This window comes from Elephantulus edwardii, unplaced genomic scaffold (genome assembly GCF_000299155.1).
Source record: "Elephantulus edwardii isolate Elephantulus edwardi_28Jun2011 unplaced genomic scaffold, EleEdw1.0 scaffold00291, whole genome shotgun sequence".
Taxonomy (NCBI): Eukaryota; Metazoa; Chordata; class Mammalia; order Macroscelidea; family Macroscelididae; genus Elephantulus; species Elephantulus edwardii.
This window is the reverse complement of record NW_006400041.1, coordinates 2,934,294-2,942,406: the sequence shown is the minus strand read 5'-3', so window position 1 is coordinate 2,942,406 and position 8,113 is coordinate 2,934,294.

Here is an 8,113-nt window from a genome sequence, read left to right as displayed (position 1 = left end):
CGGTGCGGTTGGTGCAGGATAGAGCAGGGTTTAGGGCTGTTGTGCATAGGGTCGCTATGAGTCGGAAACGACTCGACGGCACATAACAACAACAACAATGAGATAGGCAGGAATTTCTTGAAAGTAGTAGAAATCTTTTCTAAAATTTTTTTGAAAATGTCTCAAAAAGCGCTAATCCACCGAAATTAGACCAAACAAATATAACTTCTCTCATCAAATGATATTAAGAAAATAAAGAGAACAGTCTACATAATAAAAAAATGGCTTCCCACTCTTCATGAACAGCAATAAACAAACCAATAGATAAGGCAAGAAATACTCTAGATTGAAAAACACTAAAGTCCTTGGAGAGAGACAGCATGCTAGGAAAGATAGAGTGTCAGAGAAAGAAAGGAAGACTCTTAATAAGATGGATTGACATAGTGACTGTTAAATGGGCTTGAACATTAAAGAGATGGCGAATTTGTTGTAGGATAGGACAAAGTCCAGATTTGTGACACCTCACAATAAGGTTGTGTCAAATCTGTTTTTCAGATGGTTTTTAATTTAGGTGGTCGCCAAAACTGAGGAGGACCTGAAGTATTGGCTGCAGAAAGTCAAGTATGGCAATCTCTAATATGAATTGAAACTCAACATCAAGAAAACAAAAATTCTCACCCTTGGGAAAATTGGCAGCATCATGATAGATAGGGAACAGACTGGGATTGCTAACAATTTCAAGTTGCCCTGTTCCAACAATTAGCCCTCTTGGCACCAACAGTCAAGAAATCAAAAGACAAATTGCTCTGGGGAAAGCTGCTGTCAGGGACCTCTCCAAAGTGCTGAAGAGCAGTGCTATCAATCTAGAGACTAAAATTCACTTCATGCATACCACATGTTTCAACTGCCCATTTAATTTCTGAGTCAAACTATTACTTTGAAGGTGGTATGCAATATGGTATGTCCATTCAATATGATACTTCTTGACCCAGTGTTGCACTCTTTGGATTATAAAGTGTCTTCCTTGGTCTGAGGAAATAGAAATTGGTGGCCCAAAATGCTCCAGTATATTTCCTTCCAATCCTTTATTTTTGGAATTTGCATCTGTAATAGGATGGGCAAAGAGTATCTATTCCCACCTCCTCATCTCCCCAACAAAATCCCCCTCATAGACATGTGCAACCCCTGTCTCTCTTGCTAGTAGACAGAGCAATCTTTATTGACACTTTGTGTCTCAGAGGGTGAAACATAAATAGGTCTAGTTTCAGCCCATCTCTGAATTACTACAGCACTTCCATGTCTTCTAATTTCACAGATCCAACTGGCCACTCTAAGGAAGTGTACTAGCATATTCTGACTCCACCTGAACCTTTTGATTCAGGTAGGGTGTTTTTTGATAAGCATCAACACGTTTAAAGTATGTACAACGTATCTTTTAAATTGCTAGAGCTATTTCCTTAATAATGCCAGTCTAGATAATAAGGTACATCCAGGCCATGGTGTTTGCAATGATTTGCTATGCATCAGAGTTGGACAATGACTATGGATGGAAGGAGAAGAATTGCGTTGTCTTTGAGTTGTGTTTCTGGAGAAGAGTATTGAACATACTGTTAAAAGAACAAACAAGCTCTTTCTCTACAGCGAGGCGGCCGAGCGGCAGACACAAAGATGCAGATCTTTGTGAAGACCCTGACTGGCAAGACCATCACTCTTGAGGTCGAGCCCAGTGACACCATCGAGAATGTCAAAGCCAAAATCCAAGACAAGGAGGGCATCCCTCCTGACCAGTAGCGTCTGATATTTGCGGGCAAACAACTAGAGGATGGCCGTACACTCTCAGACTACAACATCCAGAAAAAGTCCACCCTGCATCTGGTCCTGCGTCTCCATGGTGGCATTACTGAGCCTTCCTTGCGTCAGCTCGCCCAAAAATACAACTGCGACAAGATGATCTGCCGCAAGTGTTATTCTCGCCTGCATCCCTGTGCTGTCAATTGCCACAAGAAGAAGTGTGGGCACACCAACAACCTGCGCCCCAAGAAGAAGGTCAAACAAGAGCCCTCTCTTCACTGGCTCCCTTGCCTCTTGCAGGTGGCCTTCTTCTGAGCCCCATGACCCTGGGCCCTCAATAAAGTCTCTTCCATTGAACTGAAGCAATTAAAAAAAAAGAACAAACAAGTTCGTTCTGAGGGTAAAACCAGGCTGCTCCTTGGAGGCAAGGATTTTTAAGCTCTTTCTGGCATAATTTGGGCATATTGCAAGGAGGGACCAGTATTTGGAGAGGGAAATCATGCTTAGAAGGGTAGAGGGACAGCACAGGAGAGGAAGACTCTGGATGAGATGGATTGACTCAGTGACTGGGGCAATGGAGGTAGGCGTGGTAGAGGCAATGAGATTGCCTCAAGATAGAGCAGGGTTCAGAGGGCTGTTGTACATAGGGTCACTATGAGTCGAAGCCGACTAGAAGCACATAATAACAACAACATGCCCCATACCAGCATCACCTTACTAGTCCATTTTTCCATTATTCATTTGCCTGATCATAGCTAAGCTATTAGCCAATGCCAATGAATTAGTAAAAATCCAAACATCATTGCCCAATTCTTTAGTCATGGCTAAAAAGAGAACATGCAATTCAGTCCATTGTGCTAACCTGTTCTTGCCTTCCTCAGTCAGGATCTTTCCATCTGCTGGTCTTAATGCAGCAGTTTTCCATATCAAATATTGCCTGCATACCCTGGAACTACTGTCATTGAACTAAGCAGCTCCTGCTGATCTTCAGGAAGCTGTTCATAAAGTACTGTCAATGTAGTAATAGGCTCTGATAGCCTTTCTGGGGTTCCAGGGTAGGCCCAAGGGGAAAGAGGTTACTTCCTCATGGATACTATGCCTGTCTTTCTGCATTCCCCCAGTGAATTGTTCTATATGAACCATTTTCATTTTATCACAGAATGATTTTACAAAGTTTCTTTAACAAAGAACGAACTTCTTTGTTTCAGTATTTCTCCAATGCCATCCAAGATATAATGGGTGTTTTAGATCTCATGATACTCTTACGTCGTTCTATCATTGAAGTAGTCTCAATCAATACCCAATAGCAGATGAATAAAAGTCTTTCAAATAGTGTGTTTAGTGCAGCAGAATCAGAAAATTTTATAGTCCAGAATCCCAGTGGCTAATTCGTGGAAGCATACTCAGATTTCTACCATAAGCTCAAATCTGCAGAAGCAAAAGTCTTTGCTACCTCCATTGTGAATATGGATCACAAAAACCTAGAGGCAGAGAGAGTAAAACTATTTTCTGAAATTCAGATATAGCCTACTGTTGCTTAGACAGTTTTCTTCAAATGGCTTTGTGATGGGAGTTAGAAATATTCCAAGATGTGAGATATAAGGCCTCAAACATCCAAATAGACCAATCAAATGTTGAACTTTCTGCTTAGTCTTAGAAGTAGGAAGTGAAAACAACTAATTCTTGGTTGCCTCTGGAATGTCATGTGTAGCTCTTGCCCAGGTTGTTCCCAGAAATTTTACTGTATGGGCAGGGTCTTGGATTTTTGCTGGATTTATCAACTAGCTCATCTGGTCAAGCAGGTAACTACTGTTTTCAAATCATCCCTAGCTTGTTCTTCGATGTTTGATATTGACACAGTATTGACACTGGATATCTGGACCAAGTCCAAATCTCTTCTAATCAGGCTATTATAGTAGGCTGTTGAATTCAAATAACCTTGTGGTAGCACTGTAAAAGTTAGCTGAGATCCTTCCCATGTAAAAGCAAGTTGTGGCTGACTCTTATCTAAGATTGGAATTAAGAAAAATGTATTTGCAAGGTTCGTCATGAGCATCAGTCTCCTTTAGTCAGCTGTATTTTCTGTGCTACTGATACCATGTCTGGCACTGCAGACATAGGTGGCATCATTTTATTTAGACCTAGACTGTTAACTTCCATGAGCCATTTTCTTTTTCTTTTTTTTTTTAACAGAGCTATTGACACAGAATTTGTTTCCATGAGTGCTCTAGCCTTTAGTATGTCTTTAATGAAAGTAGTCTATTTTAGTCTCTACTGCTTCAAATTAACAACCTGAATAGGATCAGGAAATTCTATGGGCTCCCATTTAGCAACTCCAACTGTAAACAGAATGAGCATGGTGTGAGTACAGCCGAAGTCTCCCCTCTACTAACTCCACAAGGGGAAAGTGTCCCCATCAATACCATCCACAACACAAAACCATGTGGCTACCCATGCCTCCCATGTTCTCCCACCTAGCTCTAATTCCAACACCCATCCTGCTGCTCTACTGAATCTGAAATCCATTGAAACAGCTAATAGACTTCACAGAACCATACTCCCGATTATGATGTTTATTAGGAAAGTTAGCAGATTAAAACCCAGGTTGGAAGTCAGGATAGCTTCTGAAGCATGCTTATAGGTCTTTCAGCTTTGTGGTTTTAGGTCATGGTTACAAAGCTCTTTCAATCTCACCAATGAGGCATGTCCTCCTCTAATCCTCCAGCAAGCTTGGGCAAAAGTTCCTGCCCCCGGGGCAGCAGTCATAGGTAAGCTTTGTCTCACATCAGGTCTCTGCCTAACTAGTGCAGGAGAAAGCAAGCTGCATTCTTTACTTCTTATTTCTTGCTGGTAGTGGGATTCCTCAAATCCCTGAAACTAAACTGACTCAGTTTAAACCCAGTCGAGTGGCAAAACTAAATGACAAAATCCTCTTGTGGATAGACTTTGTTGTTGTTTACCTTTGGTTGGAAAAACCCATAGCTAACCCTCCAGCGAGTTTTCAGAGGCTGTAAATGGCACTGGAAGAGATTGCTCATCTTTCTTCCACAGAGCAGCTGCTGATTTCGAAACACATAACTTTGTGTCGCAGCACAATTTCTTACCACTAAGTCATCAGAGCTCTAACACTCCCTTTCTGCATGTTCCTGCCAGCTATGTGGCAAAGTCAAAGACAATGGCCTAGGAAAGGCATTTTGAACAATAGAACCACAACACCACAGAGGGTCAGCTGTGAGTTGGTTCCTACCCAACAGCAATGAATGAGTAGAGTATGGCCACTTTTAAAAGAAGGATTTTTGTCTCCCTTTAGAAAATGTTTGTGACACCAGTGCTTAAAATAAACAGATTGAAGCAATTCAATAAACATTTTCTAAATGTGTGAACCCCAAGAATGCCATCATCAAGACACATAGACAATGAGGATCATCTATGTAAAAATGCTTTGAACTTGTGAAATAGTGATCACATTTCAATACTCCTCCTCTGGAAAAAAGTCATCATTCTCCAAATGCCTATTACGTGCCTCTTTTAACACTGGAGCCATAAAATTCTCTAGGGAACAGGACTTGGTCCAGCATTTTTGCCATGATTAGGAGGGAGAACCATGGACTGAGGATATTAGAAAGCTTCTAATGAGGGAGATTTTATTTTGTCCATGTGTACTCTAGGATAATGAATATAATACAAATGTCAAATAAGAGTTTGGTGGATGAAGGAGTTCCAGGACAAGAGACTGAATCCTTTGAAATAATTCTTACAGTTCATTGTTCACAAAATCAGAGTGACATTTAAATTAGGCATATGTACACTATCTGTGAATGGGTACAGCACACATATTTGAGGTTACACAGAGCAATATGTATTTTAAAAGAAACAGTATTTTACATTTCCATTTTATTCTTATTGAAGTGCTATCTTCTTTTTTTCTTCTCTTTTTAAATTCTGATTATTGACTATGAATCCAAACATGAATAAAGGAGTTACGTCTTTTCTTCTATGTTTTTCTCCTGCTGTCTTCCTTCCATTCTTCCCTCTTTCAGTCTTTCCCCTTTCTTCCTCCTCTCTGACCCTTTTCTTTTCCACTATGACCTTGGGAATGGATAGTTCCTTTAGTTGTCAAAGAAAAATATGGAAAGCAAGCATAGAAGGTTGACCTGCAAGGTTCTTTAACAACAATGGATGCAGTAGGTATCTTTACATACTCTGACCTTATTCCCCAAACCTATCCATTGTATAGATAAGAAAACGGAGGCAAAGAGTCAGATATTGCCAGTTTATTTTCTTTGGCTTTACATGAATGTCCAGTGTTAGATTACCTAATACCTAAGGCAAGCACAGGCTTACCTATGTTTACTTATTAATCTATCATAAATAGGTTTGTTTGTTGTGGGGTTTTCTCCCCACCCAAAAAAATCAAAGAGTCTTTTTCTAGGTATAGGGGGCAACACAAAATAAAGATGTAGTAAAACACATGTGAAATTATTCACTAGAGATCAGTACACAAACCTGTGCTTACCTTGCTTATGAGTAATCTGCCCCTGCTGGTCTAGTGGTAAAATGTTGTGTTGCAAAGCAAAAGGCATAAAGTTCAAGTACACCAGCTGCTTGATGGAAAAAGATAAGCAATCTCCTCCCATGTGATTTACAGCCTCTGAAAACCACTGGAGGGAAAGCTATGAGTCAGTTTAATTTTGGTGGCACACAACAGCATCATTGTAATCAGGTTCTGAGTACAGTTCTTTCTAGCCAGTTCTCCCACGTATCCAGGTAATAATGATGGAGAGTGGGGAAGTGTGAAAAATTATAATTTTAGAATATTAGCAGAAGGTGAATACTTTTTATTTCAATATATTCTGGAAGCAGAGAAATATGCCTTAAAGGTTTCTTAAAATTTGGATTGGCTTGCTAAGTCAAAAGAAATCACAGAGAGAGTTTAAGACCTCATAAACTCCACAGAAGACTGTATATGTCTGCTGTGTAAGTCACTCAGAGTTACATAAACAAAAGTGAAAAGCCCTTCTCAAAGAGCATGAGGCATCCCAGGCTTTGCCTCAAAAGCAAAGGTCTTGTAGGACTCAGAGAAGTCCATGGGGTGCAGATTCTTGAGTAATTCCACAGCTTTCACTGGGGAGAGGAGAGAAACCCCAGAGGCCTCCTAGAGGTATCCAGAATAAGTGAGAAACAAATACAGATAGATAGTTCATCCAGATATGAGGAGACGGCAGATCACTGCTTAGAGGCAGAGACATGAGATGGCCAGAATCCGGCTGCTGGGGAACTTGATGTAGAACCTTGATTAGAACCTCAGCCACAGAAAAGTGTTTCTCTGCAGGGCAGAAAGTGTGGGATAAATACACTTAAGGTAAATAAAAAGGATGTTGTTGTTATGTGCCATTGAGTCATTTGCAACTCTTAACAACACTATGTACAACAGCTCTGAGCCCTGCTCTATCATGTGCCAACCTTATTGTCTCTGACACACCTACTCTCATTACCCCTGTCACTGAGTCAATCCTTCTTATCTAAAGTATTCCTATCTTGTGCTGTCCCTACACCCTCCCAAGCATGATGTCCTTCTGTAAGGACTGGTCACTCCTTGCAATATACCCAATGTCGGACGAAGATTCAGAATCCTTGCATCCAAGGAGCAGCTTGGTTTCATCCACTCTAGGCTAAACCTAGCAAACAAATCTAGTTTGTTCTCCTAGCAGTCCATGGTATATTCAATACTCTTCTCCAGCACCACAGCTCAAAGGTATCAATTCTCCTTCTGTCATCCCTAGTCATTGTACAGCTTTCTGACAAATAGCAAGTAATTGCAAAGACTATGGCTTGGATCAGACACACCTTAGTCTCCCAACTGACATCATTGCTCTTCAGTACTCTGGAGCAGTCTCTGACAGCAGACTTTCCCAATGCAATTTGTCTTTTGATTTCCTGGTAGCTGGTACCAAGAGTGTTGATTGTGGAGCCAAGTAAGCTGAAGCTATTAAAAATCTCAATCTCTTCACCGTCTATCATGATGCTGCCAAACAGCCCAGTGGTTAGAATCTTTGCTTTACTGATGCTGTGCTTCGATCCTTATAGTTGCTGTGTACTCTATATATGTGTGTGTATTCATACAGTGTGTGTGTGTACATTCATACACATATACTTATATATGTTATTGTTGTTGTTAAGTGCCATCAAGTCGCATGTGACTCATAGCGACCCTGTGAAGGAGAGTCCTCAACACTTGTGTGTTTCTTATCCTCTCCGGGTTCATAAGGTTTCCGGAGGCAAGCTATTGCAGAAGTGGATGTAGTTCCTGCTTCCAAGCTACTTATATATATACACATTCCAA